Source organism: Asterias amurensis, chromosome 4, assembly GCF_032118995.1.
Source record: "Asterias amurensis chromosome 4, ASM3211899v1".
NCBI classification, from domain to species: Eukaryota; Metazoa; Echinodermata; class Asteroidea; order Forcipulatida; family Asteriidae; genus Asterias; species Asterias amurensis.
Window position 1 is genome coordinate 9,702,750 of NC_092651.1, and position 17,514 is coordinate 9,720,263.

At 36.4% G+C, this 17,514-nt stretch overlaps 1 protein-coding gene across 1 annotated transcript in view; it reads left to right on the forward strand.

The window, feature by feature from the left end:
* Nucleotides 1-8,330: 8,330 nt before the first annotated feature.
* LOC139936530 (uncharacterized) overlaps nt 8,331-17,514 on the forward strand; it is a 54,020-nt gene continuing 44,836 nt past the window's right edge. The window contains exon 1 of the mRNA XM_071931365.1: nt 8,331-8,416. The gene's annotated coding sequence lies outside the window, so the exon portion shown is untranslated. The remainder of the gene's footprint in view (nt 8,417-17,514) is intronic.

The window sequence follows — 17,514 nt, forward strand, 5'->3', positions numbered from 1 at the left end:
TGGTTGCCAGTTCCTTCTAGCTAGTCTTTGCATCCCATAGATATGTAGATCACTGCCAGTAGTACGAAAAGGCACTTTGGCAAGATTGGATAGAATAACAAAAAAGGAAGAAACCAGTTGTCATTGATAAAACCATTGAAAATTAATAGCATAATAAATTTTGAATTGTACACTTAAGCTTGCCTTTCTTTTAGTTTCATAAACAAATTACAACAATAGGGCTAAAGAAAAGGTTGAAATAAGTTTTAAAATATATTGTTTTGTCATGGTTTTTTTCTACTGTAAAATAAGTGTATCCAAATAAATATGGAAGGAATATTGCCTGTACCTTTTTCTCTTCATGAACAAAATTTAATTCAAAACAAAGCTTAACAGTTTCAACCACGTTTTAATATATGTATCTTGTAATATTTTTGTGTCTGCCGTGTCAAATTTGATCAAAATCTATATGCAAGGGATATTGGCTGACTTTTGTTTGTTCAGTAGGCCCCTAACTGACACTTTGATTTGCTGTGAGGGACCGTGTTCACATAAGGAGCGTAACAAACTTTTTTGGATATCATCAAAGGTTGCCTGAACTTAGCATTGTACTGGTCTGGTCTGTTATATAATGCTACAATGGTGTGGTTGCCAGTTCCTTCTAGCTAGTCTTTGCATCCCATAGATATGTAGATCACTGCCAGTAGTACGAAAAGGCACTTTGGCAAGATTGGATAGAATAACAAAAAAGGAAGAAACCAGTGTCCATTGATAATTAATTGCATACAAAATTATTAAATTGTACAGTTCGCTTGCCCGTTAATTTTAAATGTCATGAAAAAAAACAATAAATTTGTATTATTTTTTTTTATTTTATATTTTCAAAAGCTTGAACTACGTTTTAATATTATTGTCATGTTTTTGTTTTTATGCCATTAAATAAATGTATCCAAACTGATATGAAAGGGCTATTGCCTGGCCATTTTTTGATCAGTATTCGACACTTTCATTTGCTGCGAGGGACCGTGTTCACATATAGGGACCGTACAACAAACTTTTTTGGATTTGATTAAAGGTTGCCCGAACTTAGCATTGTACTGGTCTGGTCTGTTATATAATGTTACAATGGTGTGGTTGCCAGTTCCTTCTAGCTAGTCTTTGCATCCCATAGATATGTAGATCACTGCCAGTAGTACGAAAAGGCACTTTGGCAGGAAAGGATAGAATAACAAAAAAGGAAGAAACCAGTGTCCATTGATAAAATCTTTGAAAATTAATTGCATACACAAATATTGAATTGTACGGTTCGGTTGCCCGTAAATGTTAAATTTCATGAAAAAAATAATAAATTTTAATTTCTTTTTTTTTTTTTTTTTTTTTTTTTTTTAAAGCTTGAACTACGTTTTAATATTGTTGTCATGTTTTTGTTTTTATGCCATTAAATAAATGTATCCAAACTGATATGAAAGGACTATTGCCTGGCCATTTTTTGATCAGTATTTGACACTTTCATTTGCTGCGAGGGACCGTGTTCACATATAGGGACCGTACAACAAACTTGTTTGGATATGAATAAAGGTTGCCCGAACTTAGCATTGTACTGGTCTGGTCTGTTATATAATGTTACAATGGTGTGGTTGCCAGTTCCTTCTAGCTAGTCTTTGCTTCCCATAGATATGTAGATCACTGCCAGTAGTAAGAAATGGCACTTTGGCAGGATTTGATATAATAACGCAAAAAAGGATAAGCCAGTTTCCATTGATAACATCTTTGAAAATTGATTGCCTCGAATTAGACACTTACGCTTGTCTTTTTTTAATTTCTTTAAAATCTAAAAAATAAATTAAACCTTGAAAAAATTAAGCATTTCCGTATTCCAGAAACCAAGTACTAGTGTGCAATATTCAATACTTAACCATGTAAAAAATATTAAACGTTTGTCCGTTAAGGGTGAGTTTTTTAATTTGTATTCTCCAGTGTGGTCATGTGTTGTTGTAATACATTGAAATTATTAAAAAATTAAATATTATAATTTAAAATGGAAAATAATGCATATTTGGCGAGCCCGGCGTTCGAACTCAGACACTTCGTCTGAAGTTTTGCAGTCACTGCGCCACAACTCACTGAGCTAATCTGGTAGTGCTGTCAGGGGATACTATATAACGCATACTATGGTCTTCTGTTCACGTCCCAGTCATCAAACGACCGTCCCACAATGCACCTGGATTTATTTTGCCTTATAAGAATTAAAATCGGGTCTGGCAAGCACCAACGTGCTAGGGCGATTCGTTAGGCGCTGGTACTGTCTCTGAATTCCGGATTGGTATGAGCCACTGGTCCCGAGTTCGATCCCGGCCCCTCGCAATAATACGAAACAAGGCATTAATTACTGGGAAAGACACCAGTATGGTTTGGGAGCCGCTTTGTTTACCCTGAGCGAGGGGGGCAAGGACTGCTAGGGTTGAGAGATAGGGAAGGATATACTGTGAAGTCGGTTGTCATACCAGAAGGGTGCTATATGGAAGCCGGTAAGGGGCCTCTGTTAGTGGTGTATGTGTTGCGCGGACCATACATTGCAATGGGGGAATAACCCGAATCGCGGCTCCTGAATACCTGACAAATCGCAGAGTAACTTTTTGTCTTTTATTTTGATAATATTTTTATTGTTCCATGTTGTATGTTTTATTTAATCAGAAGGATCGACGGCAAAGAGAGGCACACTCCCAAACATAAATTAATAAAGAAGATATAAAAACAAATGAAATAATAATTTATCTCGTCGCGACAGTTTATTTTTCATATTTGGTTGATATGTTTGGTGTAAAATAAACAAAAAACAATTAGGCGCTTACCACCTCAAGCAATTATCAAACAAATAGATGTTTAAAGGCTTTGTTATCCTTTGATGTTTTTGTGTTTTGTGACTGTTTTAATGTTTTATTTATATAGTATAAAACCGTATACATATGTTGGTAAAAACCAAATTAATATTCTTTATCCCCGATCACCCGATGGAAATTTAAATTGTTTGCGGTACCCGCTGCTAAAACATAGGATTCGAAATGCCTCAAACTACCGGGCAACCGCGGTGGTCTAGTTGGTAAGACACTGCTCTGGAGTGGCAAGGGTCGTGGGTTCGAATCCCATCCGAGTCTTTTGATATTTTTTTTCACAAAACTCGGGTTAGTACTGAGTATACAGTGCTATAATATTATTCATCCCTGATGTAAATTTAACATCTATTATTTATATGTTAGAGTTGTACAACTGTGAACATTTTATTTCATCATGGTTTTTTTTCTTCGTTTGAGTTTTACTGCAAACCCCTGTGCTAGTAATGTCCAGGTAGAAATAATAATCCCTTTAGGAAAACACCATCTGAGAAGTGTTCATATTCAAACTCATGGGGTGAATAAGTAACAATATGTTTGTCCATAACTGCAGTTCTTTGAAGTGAAATGACTCATAAAATGCATTTTATACTATCCAAGTCTGCTGTACTTCTCTTTAAATCACGTACGTTTTCTGGCTAGAATTGTAGGCCTATATTAGCATATATAACGTACAGTTTATTGTCTATACATTCCGCCCAGAGTAGTTTAAAGGCAGTGGACACTATTGGTTAATCGCAAAGACTAGCCTTCACAGTTGGTGTGTCTCAACATATGCATCAAATAGCAATTTTGAGTAATATCCAATTGTGTCCACTGCCTTTAAAGCCTTAAAAGTCTCCCGAACAATCCGATAAATCTACTCCGCGGTAGTAGAATAACTTAAGACAGTTCTCTAAAGAACAAACTCTACCTGGCAAGTACAGATTCTCACTTGGTGTTACTGCAAACCAGATACTAATACCTCACCATTCAATGCAATAAATCATATAAACCTTTTACTTGTTCATTACCTTTTTTCAACAATTTACTCATTAAGGAATAGTTCTTATATCAATTTCGTAATGGGCATAAACTACGTGACTATAAGACCACCAAAATCCTAACAACGTTACACCCCCCTTTTTTGGTAGCGATATTCAACGAGCTAAAAACGCTGTCCCAAACAAATTTTGTCAAAACCTTCTCATCAGCTCATGCTCATTTTAGCACTATTATTACAAGGGGAATCTAGCATCCTAGACTGTAGCCGGCGAAATCTTAAACCAAGTGGTTGACCACATTACAACATGTAAGGACTGAATCTGTTTATGTCCCCGCTATAGCGAAGTAAAAATGAGACCGTTAAGTTGGCATAGCGCCCTCACTTTGCTCTGTGCTCCTCGATTTATCTATTGTTCGTTTCAGTCGTGGGGAGTCATAGAGTTGTAGGAGTCCTACAATGACCAATGTGATGTTGAATTGAAATTCTAGTTTCTATATTGTTAAATTATTCACAGTTTCTATTGTGCACTGTTGCTAGTCAAAAAAAGCTTCACACAAATAATTTTGAGTAAATTAAACCAAGTTTACCTTGGAGAAGATGCTATTAGGCAAAGCACTTTGCACACGGTTACGTGCAACGTCGGGCCGAGCACAAAACAAACCATTTACTTAGTTTCGTTATACACAAAATTAGAACTATAATTCTGGAAAGGAAGAATATTCCGGAGTTTGTAACATGAGTCCTTACCGGTGGCTGGCGTTGCCAGTAATGGGTAAACACAGTTTGTCCAATGTTCACTCAACGTCATGTGTTTGTGCAAGGAAAGTATATGGTTTTACATGGCCCTCATTATAATGATTTTGCTTCCAATATTTTCAATACAAATCTCCCGATAGGCTGCAAATCCCTTTATTTTCAACCTTTAAATTATTTAATGAGAAGAGGTAGCTGTCAGCTACGAGTCGGACAACTTCGCGATCTCCGGTGTCACAGCCCGACTTCACGCCGTACACAACGCACAAACCACGGCGCTTGAGCTCGCTCAAACCTCAGTAATTTACGTAGTTTAGCCTTACTCTCAAAATAAACCTCTTTTTGTTGTAGAATACTAAAAATATCAAACAGCAAATTTGATTTAAATCATTGTCACAAAAAAACCTACTTGCCTATGACCACCAACATCCCAACAACGTTACCCCCACACTCCCCCCTCTTTTTTGGTCGCAAGTTTTAACGGGCTAAAACGCTTTCCAAAACAATTTTGTCAAAACCTCTTCATCAGTTTAGCAGTTTTATTACAGGTGGAATCTAGCATCCAAGACTGTAGCTGGTAAAATCTTAAACCAAGTGGATGACAACATTACAACATGAAAGGACTGAATCTGTTTATGTCCCTAGTAAAAATGAGACCGTTAAGTAAGCATAGCGCCCTCACTTTGCTCCGTGATCCTCGATTTTTGTATTGTTCTTTTCAGTTGTAGGGAGTCATAGAGTTGTAGGAGTCCTACAATGACCAATGTCATATTGAATTGAAATTCTGGAATTCTATATTATTTAATTGCTCACAGTTTCTATTGTGCACTGTTGCCAGTCCAACAAGCTTCACACAAAATAATTGCCAGTAAATTAAACCAAGTTTACCTTGGAGAAGATGCTGTTGGGTAAACCAACGAGCTTTGCACACGGTTACGTGCAACGTCGGCCCGAGCACAAAACAAACCATTTAATTGGTCTCGTTATACACAAAATTAGAACTATAATTCTGGAAAGGAAGAATATTCCCGAGTTTGTAACATGAGACCTTACCGGTGGCTGACGTTGCAAGTAATGGGTAAACACAGTTTGACCAATAATCAATCGATGTCATGTGTTTGTGCACGGAAAGTATATGGTTTTACATTGCCCTCATTGTAATGATTTTGCTGCCAATATTTTCAATAATAATCTTCCGAAGAAACTGCAAATCCCTTTATTTACAACCTCAAATTATTTGATGGGAAGGGGTAGCTGTCGGCTACGAGTCGAACTTCGCGATCTCCCTTATCACAGCCCGACTTCACGCCGTATACAATGCAAAAACCACGGCGCTTGCGCTCGCTAGCACCTCAGTAATTTACGTAGTCTAACCATACTTTCAAAAGAAACCTGTTTTGTAGTAGAATACTGGAAATATCAAACATCATAAAAAAAGCTACTTGACTATGACCACCAAAATCCAAACAACGTTATTCCCCCCCCCCCCCCCCGTTTGGTCGCAAGAGCCAACGGGCTAAAACGCTTTCCAAAACAGTGTTGTCAAAACCTTCTCATCAGCTCATGTTAATTAATAGTTTAGCACTTTTATAACAGTGGGAATCTAGCAACCTAGACTGTAGCCGGTAAAATCTTAAACCAAGTGGATGAAAACATCACAACATGTAAGGACTGAATCTGTTTATGTCCGTAGTAAAAATGAGACCGTTAAGTTGGCATAGCGCCCTCACTTTGCTCCGTGATCCTCGATTTTTGTATTGTTCTTTTCAGACGTGGGGAGTCATAGAGTTGTCCAATGACCAATGTGATGTTGAACTGAAATTCTGGAATTCTATATTATTTAATTGCTCACAGTTTCTATTGTGCACTGTTGCCAGTCCAAACAAGCTTCACGAATATATTTTTCAGTAAATTAAACAAAGTTTACCCTTGAGAAGATGCTAGTTGCAACGACGGGCCGAGCATTAAACAAACCATTGACGTAGTCGCTTTATTCACCAATTTAGAACTAGAATGCAAGAGTGGAAGAAAATACACAGAAGCTAATTAATGTGCAACAATATAAGAAAACTGTTGCAGTGTCCAACGTGCCCGCTGGCCCTATCCCTATTTATGAGTATTTCCACGCTAACAACTATACTTCTTTTTCCACATGACCTGCCAAGTCCAAGACTATGACCACCAAAATCCTGAACGTGGCGTTGCAAAAATTACACGTTGGCTTTATCACGAAATGATTATAGCTGTTTCTTAGTAAGGACAAAACTAGGTTCCTGAAAATGTCCTTCAAGTCGTAAAGTAATTCCCAGTGGAGCCGCTAAAGTTGGTTGTATAGCGCTGTTTATCAGATTAAAACACTGTCTCAAACAATTCCCTTTGTCAACAATACCTTCTCATCAGCGTATAATATTATTTAAGCATTTTTAGAAGAGTAGGGGAAACAGGTATGCTAGACTGTAGCCGGTAAACCCTAAACAAGGCGTTGACATACATTAACATATATTATACTTGAATTTACGTCCCTGCATAGCTCCGCAGTAAGCGGAATCGTGAAATTAAACCATGTATTTTATTGCCATCGCTAAGCTGACTCCACAAGGCGTTGACATATATTAACATATATTATACTTGAATTTACGTCCCTGCATAGCTCCGCAGTAAGCGGAATCGTGAAATTAAACCATGTATTTTATTGCCATCGCTAAGCTGACTCCACGAATTAAAAACTCTGGCTTACAATCTAAAATGTATCATTTCATTCTTGCAATTGTTTTTCAAGAAGTCCGGATTGAGATACGTATCATCTTGAAGCGGCTTAGTTTCCCATCAGACATACTGACCTTCCAGGCCCCTTACTCCCGGTCAAGGAAATATTGTCGCTTTTTGAGATTCTTAGGGCAGAAAATCGAATAATATTTAGATGTCTCGACTAAATAGTCGTACTTTTTTGTGACCGTTAAACTGACATAGCGCCCTCAACGGGCTAGGTCATTATCCATTGTTCTTGTCGATGCTTTTTGTTCAAGAAGTTGGTGGAGTCCCATAAGGTCCAATGTGATTTGGACTTTGAATTAAATCTCATTCCAACGGAAATCCTTCGCATGGCCTCCATTGTTTTTTCCTCTCAGCCTCGATATGAAGGTTAGCATAACGAGTGCAAAGATTGTTGTTTATCAGAAGTAAATTAAGAAATGGGAAATGTACTTTGTAATGTGTTGGTTATACGCCGACTGTATGCGTGTGTGTACTTCTGTAAGATTTAACTTGTAGTTGACAAATTTATTGTTCACGCCTTAGAAGGAAACAAACAAAATAAAGTTAACAATAATTGTGCTCATCAACAAATCAATACTGGGCGACCCTTCATATCCTTATTCGTTTTACCAAGATGTAAACTCATGTGGTAGGCCTACTATTTGAATGAGTTTTTTTAACGTAATGTTAATGGATAAACCTTTATTGGCTTTCCCTCTTACTAGGTTGCAATACAACAGATATTCTAACAAGATCACTCATTTACAGAGTGTAAAACAATTCAAATTTAAGGTTAAACTTGCACTGCTAGTATTTTTAACCAATTGGATAGTTAGAAACTAGTGCCACCATTTGTTTGTTTCTCTACTCTGAAACCAATTGTAATCAAACCGAGGCTGAAAGGGAAATTTGTCTGGTCCCTTAGTTCTAACTTCACAATCCGTATGTGTTATTGTTATTGCAGTCAGGAACACCGGACGGTAAAGAAAGATGGAAGCTGCTTCGATGGTGGCTCAGTGGATTGACATGTAGGTTGCTGTTGATACTTAAAGTGGTAAGTCAAACAAGACTTTTTATTTTACAATATGAAAGTCCCAATTAATTATACATCTAGTCAATATTGAATGGTTTGGAAAACAACCGCATGACTTGTTTTTTTCCTATAGTGGCAATCACTTTCCAACATGCGTTCAGGGACTGTGACAATTTAGGGGCCTTAACGGTTTTGAAAAGACTCATAGAATCCCATAATGACACTGCTATTATTCTAGACATGGGAATTATATAATACTACAAAGGATGGTTGCAGTTGGCATTGTTCTGATGGTAGTAGTCAATCTGTACAAGTCTGAAATCGTACATCCCCCTATCGTAGCTTGGTATGCAATAGGTTCATAGGTGAATAGCATCCAGTGCAAAAGTATTGTATTTTTAACAATGGTCCGTTTGCCAAGTGCTTCTGCCAGCTCGTCATTGCTTCCCATAGCTATGTCAACCACTGCGAGAACAGAAAATACACTTTGGCTGGTCTTTTCTTAATGGACTGGCTAAAGGTTTTTTGACCCTTAACCTCGATAGAACACATTCCATCTATAAATATCACCTATGACCTTTGTTTACACCGAAAAGGGACATAAATTAATTTAAAAATTGTTCAAAAGCGTTTTAAAAAATTGCGTTGTAATATTATTGCTATAGAGAAGCATGCTTTGTTTGTAAAGCAGATAAAACATTCAAAGAGAGGAACCAATGTCTATTAATAAAATCTTAAAATTAGTTGCAAAGTTAACACAGATTTGTACACGTAAGCGTGCGCTCTTCCCCAAACAAAATGGTCATGTTTTTTTGCTGCGAGGGACCCTGTTCACATAGGAACCGTAACAATCTTTTTAGGATAATAATCATTGAAAAATAATTGCATCATCAAATATTGAATCGTACAGTTAAGCTTGCCTTTTAATTTAAAAAATTTCATGAAAAAATAATAACGTTCAATTTAAAAAAAAACAAAAAATTATTCTTAAAAGCTTGGACTACGTTTTAATATATTTTGTTGTCACGAGTTTTTTATGCCTCGAAATAAATGTATCTAAACCTATATTATGAAAGGGCTAATGCCTGGCCCTTTCTCGCTCAGTATTTGACACTTTCATTTGCTGCGAGTGCACATATAGGGACCGTATAACAAACTTTTTTAGATATGTTTAAAGGTTGCCCGAACTTAGCATTGTACTGGTCTGGTCTGTTATATAATGTTACAATGGTGTGGTTGCCAGTTCCTTCTAGCTAGTCTTTGCTTCCCATAGATATGTAGATCAATGCCAGTAGTAAGAAATGGCACTTTGGCAGGCTTGGATAGAATAACAAAAACAGGTGAAACCAGTGTCCATTGATAAAATCTTTGAATATTAATTGCATAAAAATATTGAATTGTACAGTTAATCTTGCCCGTAAATTTTAAATTTCATGAAAAAAATAATAAATTTCAATGTTTTCTTTTGTATTTTTTAAATTCTTAAAGGATTTAACTACGTTTTTTAATATTTTGTTGTCATGTTTTATTCTGCCATGAAATAAATGTTTCCAAACTTATGAAAGGGATATTGCCTGACCCTTTTTGTTCGGTATTTGACACTTTCATTTGCTGCGAGGGACCGTGTTCACATATGGGGACCGTACAACAAACTTTTTTGGATATGACTTAAGGTTGCCCGAACTTAGCATTGTACTGGTCTGGTCTGTTATATAATGTTACAATGGTGTGGTTGCCAGTTCCTTCTAGCTAGTCTTTGCTTCCCATAGATATGTAGATCACTGCCAGTAGTACGAAAAGGCACTTTGGCAAGATGGATAGAATAACAAAAAAGGAAGAAACCAGTGTCCATTGATAAAATCTGTGAAAATTAACTGCATACACAAATATTGAATTGTACGGTTAGCTTGCCCGTAAATTTTAAATTTCATGAACAAAAATAATAATAATAATTAATTGTTTTTGTCCTTTTTTTTCATAAAAGCTTGAACTACGTTTTAATATATTTTGTTGTCATAGGTTTTTTTCTGTTGTTAAATAAATGTATCCAAACCTATATGAAAGGGATATTGCCTGACCCTTTTTGTTCGGTATTTGACACTTTCATTTGCTGCGAGGGACCGTGTTCACATATGGGGACCGTACAACAAACTTTTTTGGATATGACTTAAGGTTGCCCGAACTTAGCATTGTACTGGTCTGGTCTGTTATATAATGTTACAATGGTGTGGTTGCCAGTTCCTTCTAACTAGTCTTTGCTTCCCATAGATCTGTAGATCACTGCCAGTAGTAAGAATAGGCACTTTGACAGGCTTGGATATAATAATAAAAAAAGGAAGAAACCAGTGTCCATTGATAAAATCTTTGAAAAATAATTGCATACAAAAATATTGAATTTTACAATTAAGCTTGCCCGTAAACTTTAAATTTCATGAAAAAAAATTACTTTTAATGTTTTTTTTCTTTATATTCTTAACAGATTGAACTACGTCTAATATATTTTGTTGTCATGATTTGCCACGATTCTGCCATTAAATAAATGTGCCCAAACCTATATGAAAGGGCTATTGCCTGGCATTTTTTTGTTCAGTATTTGACATTTTCATTTGCTGCGAGGGACCGTGTTCACATATAGGGACCGTACAACAAACTTTTTTGGATATGATCAAAGGTTGCCCGAACTTAGCATTGTATACTGGTCTGGTCCGCTATGTAATACTACAAGGATGATTTCAGTTGACATGGTTATGCAGTACTCAATCGATAGAATTCCGAATTCGTACAGCAATAGGTAAACACCTAAGGGTTAGCCTGTCGGATGTGGTATGCCTTGTTGGTTCATTGTGAACGCCATCTATTGACGAAGTATTGTTTTTAAACAATGTTGTGGTTGCCAGTTCCTTCTAGCTAGTCTTTGCTTCCCATAGATATGTAGATCACTGCTAGTAGTACGAAAAGGCACTTTAGCAAGCTAGGATATTATAACACTAAAAGGAAGAAACAAGTTGTCATTGATTAAATCTTTGAAAATTAATAGCATAATAAACATTGAATTGTACACTTAAGCTTGGCTTTCTTTTGGTCTCATGAACAAATTAAAACAATAGGCCTCAATAAAAGGTTGAATTAAGTTAAAAAATACATTGTTTTGTCATGGGTTTTTCTACTGTAAAATAAGTGTATCCAAATAAATATGGAAGGAATATTGCCTGCCCCTTTTTTCTCTTCATGAACAAAATATAATTCAAAACAACGCTTAACAGTTTAAACCACGTTTTAATATGTTTATCTTGTAATATTTTTGTTTCTGCCGTGTCAAAGTTGATCAAATCCTATATGCAAGGGATAATGCCTGACTTTTGTTTGTTCAGAAGGCCCCTAACTGACACTTTCATTTGCTGCAAGGGACCGTAATCACAAATAGGGACCGTACAGCAAACTTTTTTGGATATGATCAAAGGTTGCCTGAACTTAGCATTGCACTGGTCTGTTATATAATGTTACAATGGTGTGGTTGCCAGTTCCTTCTAGCTAGTCTTTGCTTCCCATAGATATTTAGATCACTGCCAGTAGTACGAAAGGGCACTTTGGCAGGATTGGATAGAATAACAATAAAGGAAGAAACCAGTGTCCATTGATAAAATCTTTGAAAATTAATTGCATACAAAAATATTGACTTTTTTTTCTGCATTGAAGCTTGCCCGTAAATTTTAAATTTCATGAAAAAAATAACAAATTTTAATGTTTTTGTTATAATTCTTAACAGATTGAACTACGTTTAATATATTTTGTTGTCATGCTTTATTCTGCCATTAAATAAATGTACCAAAACCTATATGAAAGGGCTATTGCCTGGCATTTTTTTTTGGGGGGGGGGTTCAGTATTTGACACTTTCATTTGCTGCGAGGGACCGTGTTCACATCTAGGGACCGTACAACAAATTTTTTGTATATGACTAAAGGTTGCCCGAACTTAGCATTGTAATGGTCTGGTCTGTTATATAATGTTACAATGGTGTGGTTGCCAGTTCCTTCTAACTAGTCTTTGCTTCCCATAGATATGTAGATCACTGCCAGTAGTACGAAAAGGCACTTTGGCAAGATTGGATAGAATAACAAACAAGGAAGAAACCAGTGTCCATTGATAACATCTTTGAAAATTAACTGCATACAAAAATATTAAATTGTACAGATCGCTTGCCCGTAAATAATAAATTTCATAAATAAAATCATAATTTTTTTTTTTTCAAAAGCTTGAACTACGTTTAATATTGTTGTTGTCATCTTTTTTTTCTTTCAGTTGTTAAAAAATGTATCCAAACCTATATGAAACGGATATTGCCTGGCCCTTTTCGATCAGTATTTGACACTTTCATTTGCTGCGAGGGACCGTGTTCACATATAGGGACCGTACAACAAACTTTTTGGGATATGATTAAAGGTTGCCCGAACTTAGCATTGTACTGGTCTGGTCTGTTATATAATGTTACAATGGTGTGGTTGCCAGTTCCTTCAAGCTAGTCTTTGCTTCCCATAGATATGTAGATCACCGCCAGTAGTAAGGAAAGGCACTTTGGCAGAATTGGATATAATAACCAAAAAAAAAAAAAAGAAGAAACCAGTGTCCGTTGACAAAATCTTTGAAAACAAAATATTGGGTTGTCAAGTTAAGCTTGCCTTTCAATTTAAGAATTTATGAAAAAAATAATAAATTTCAATTACTGTTTTTTTTTTATATTTTCAAAACCTTAAACTACGTGTAATGAATTTTTTTGTCATGTTTGCCCGTTAAGCTTGCCCGTAAATTTTAATATTCATAAAAAAACATTATATATTTTTTTTTATTCAATTCTTAAGAGATCGAAGTACGTTTTAATATAATTTGTTGTCATGGTTTCTTTCTGCCACGAAATAAATGTACCCAAACCTATATGAAATGGATATTGCCTGGCCCTTTTTCGATCAGTATTTGACACTTTCATTTGCTGCGAGGGACCGTGTTCACATATAGGGACCGTACAACCAACTTTTTGGATGTGATTAAAGGATGCCCGAACTTAGCATTGTACTGGTCTGGTCTGTTATATAATGTTACAATGGTGTGGTTGCCAGTTCCTTCTTGCTAGTCTTTGCTACCATAGATATGTAGATCACTGCCAGTAGTACGAAAAGGCACTTTGGCAGGATTGGATAGAATAACAAAAAAGGAAGAAACCAGTGTCAATTGATAAAATCTTCGAAAATTAATTGCATACAAAAATGTTGAATTTTGTTGTGCATTGAAGCTTGCCCGTAAATTTTAAATTTCATGAACAAAAATAATAAATTTTAATGTTTTTGTTATAATTCTTAAAAGATTGAACTACGTTTTAATATATCTTGTTGTCAATTTTTTTTCTGCCACTAAATAAATGTACCCAAACCTATATAAAAACGCTATTGCCTTGCCCTTTTACGATCAGTATTTGACACTTTCATTTGCTGCGAGGGACCGTGTTCACATAAAGGGACCGTACAACAAACTTTTTTGGATTCGATTAAAGGTTGCCTGAACTTAGCATTGTACTGGTCTGGTCTGTTATATAATGTTACAATGGTGTGGCTACCAGTTCCTTCTAGCTAGTCTTTGCTTCCCATAGATATGTAGATCACTGCCAGTAGTAAGAAATGGCACTTTGGCAGGATTTGATATAATAACGCAAAAAAGGATAAGCCAGTTTCCATTGATAACATCTTTGAAAATTGATTGCCTCGAATTAGACACTTACGCTTGTCTTTTTTTAATTTCTTTAAAATCTAAAAAATAAATTAAACCTTGAAAAAATTAAGCATTTCCGTATTCCAGAAACCAAGTACTAGTGTGCAATATTCAATACTTAACCATGTAAAAAATATTAAACGTTTGTCCGTTAAGGGTGAGTTTTTTAATTTGTATTCTCCAGTGTGGTCATGTGTTGTTGTAATACATTGAAATTATTAAAAAATTAAATATTATAATTTAAAATGGAAAATAATGCATATTTGGCGAGCCCGGCGTTCGAACTCAGACACTTCGTCTGAAGTTTTGCAGTCACTGCGCCACAACTCACTGAGCTAATCTGGTAGTGCTGTCAGGGGATACTATATAACGCATACTATGGTCTTCTGTTCACGTCCCAGTCATCAAACGACCGTCCCACAATGCACCTGGATTTATTTTGCCTTATAAGAATTAAAATCGGGTCTGGCAAGCACCAACGTGCTAGGGCGATTCGTTAGGCGCTGGTACTGTCTCTGAATTCCGGATTGGTATGAGCCACTGGTCCCGAGTTCGATCCCGGCCCCTCGCAATAATACGAAACAAGGCATTAATTACTGGGAAAGACACCAGTATGGTTTGGGAGCCGCTTTGTTTACCCTGAGCGAGGGGGGCAAGGACTGCTAGGGTTGAGAGATAGGGAAGGATATACTGTGAAGTCGGTTGTCATACCAGAAGGGTGCTATATGGAAGCCGGTAAGGGGCCTCTGTTAGTGGTGTATGTGTTGCGCGGACCATACATTGCAATGGGGGAATAACCCGAATCGCGGCTCCTGAATACCTGACAAATCGCAGAGTAACTTTTTGTCTTTTATTCTGATAATATTTGTATTGTTCCATGTTGTATGTTTTATTTAATCAGAAAGATCGACGGCAAAGAGAGGCACACTCCCGAACATAAATTAATAAAGAAGATATAAAAACAAATGAAATAATAATTTATCTCGTCGCGACAATTTATTTTTAATATTTGGTTGATATGTTTGGTGTAAAACAAACAAAAAAACAATTAGGCGCTTACCACCTCAAGCAATTATCAAACAAATAGATATTTAAAGGCTTTGTTATCCTTTGGTGTTTTTGTGTTTTGTGACTGTTTTAATGTTTTATTCATATAGTATAAAACCGTATACATATGTTGGTAAAAACCAAATTAATATTCTTTATCCCCGATCACCCGATGGAAATTTAACATAAATTGTTTGCGGTACCCGCTGCTAAAACATAGGATTCGAAATGCCTCAAACTACCGGGCAACCGCGGTGGTCCAGTTGGTAAGACACTGCTCTAGAGTGTCAAGGGTCGCGGGTTCGAATCCCACCCGAGTCTTTTGATATTTTTTTTCACAAAACTCGGGTTAGTACTGAGTATACAGTGCTAAAATATTATTCATCCCCGATGCAAATTTAAAATCTATTATTTATATGTTAGAGTTGTACAACTGTGAACATTTTATTTCATCATGGTTTTTTTTTCTTCGTTTGAGTTATACTGCAAACCCCTGTGCTAGTAATGTCCAGGTATAAATAATAATCCCTTTAGGAAAACACCATCTGAGAAGTGTTCATATTCAAACTCATGGGGTGAATAAGTAATAATATGTTTGTCCATAACTGCAGTTCTTTGAAGTGAAATGACTCATAAAATGCATTTTATACTATCCAAGTCTGCTTTACTTCTCTTTATACCACGTACGTTTTCTGGCTAGAATTGTAGGCCTATATTAGCATATATAATGTACAGTTTATTGTCTATACATTCTGCCCAGAGTAGTTTAAAGGCAGTGGACACTATTGGTTAATCGCAAAGACTAGCCTTCACAGTTGGTGTAGCTCAACATATGCGTCAAATAGCAATTTTGAGCAATATCCAATAGTGTCCACTGCCTTTAAAGCCTTAAAAGTCTCCCGAACAATCCGATAAATCTACTCCGCGGTAGTAGAATAACTTAAGACAGTTCTCTAAAGAACAAACTCTACCTGGCAAGTACAGATTCTCACTTGGTGTTACTGCAAACCAGATACTAATACCTCACCATTCAATGCCATAAATCATATTTATTTGTTCATTACCTTTTTTCAACAATTTACTCATTAAGGAATAGTTGTTATATCAATTTCGTAATGAGCATAAACTACGTGACTATAAGACCACCAAAAACGTTACACCCCCTTTTTTGGTAGCAATATTCAACGAGCTAAAAACGCTGTCCCAAACAAATTTTGTCAAAACCTTCTCATCAGCTCATGCTCATTTTAGCACTATTATTACAAGGGGAATATAGCATCCTAGACTGTGGCCGGCGAAATCTTCAACCAAGTGGTTGACCACATTACACTATGTAAGGACTGAATCTGTTTATGTCCCCGCTATAGCGAAGTAAAAATGAGACCGTTAAGTTGGCATAGCGCCCTCACTTTGCTCTGTGATCCTCGATTTATCTATTGTTCGTTTCAGTCGTGGGGAGTCATAGAGTTGTAGGAGTCCTACAATGACCAATGTGATGTTGAATTGAAATTCTGGAATTCTATATTCTATATTCACACAAACAACTTTGAGTAAATTAAACCAAGTTTACCTTGGAGAAGATGCTATTAGGCAAACCAACGAGCTTTGCACACGGTTACGTGCAACGTCGGGCCGAGCACAAAACAAACCATTTACTTAGTCTCGTTATACACAAAATTATAACTATAATTCTGGAAAGGAAGAATATTCCGGAGTTTGTAACATAAGACCTTACCGGTGGCTGACGTTGCCAGTAATGGGTTAACACAGATTGACCAATAATCACTCGATGTCATGTGTTTATGCACGGAAAGTATATGGTTTTACAATGCCCTCATTGTAATGATTTTGCTTCCAATATTTTCAATAAAAGTCTCCCGAAAGGCTGCAAATCCCTTTATTTTCAACCTTTAAATTATTTAATGAGAAGAGGTAGCTGTCAGCTACGAGTCGGACAACTTCGCGATCTCCCTTATCACAGCCGACTTCACGCCGTACACAACGCACAAAGCACGGCGCTTGAGCTCGCTCAAACCTCAGTAATTTACGTAGTTTAGCCTTACTCTCAAAATAAACCTCTTTTGTAGTAGAATACTGGAAATATCAAACAGCAAATTTGATTTAAATCATTGTCACAAAAAAAAACCTACTTGCCTATGACCACCAACATCCCAACAACGTTACCCCCACACTCCCCCCTCTTTTTTGGTCGCAAGTTTTAACGGGCTAAAACGCTTTCCAAAACAATTTTGTCAAAACCTCTTTATCAGTTTAGCAGTTTTATTACAGGTGGAATCTAGCATCCTAGACTGCA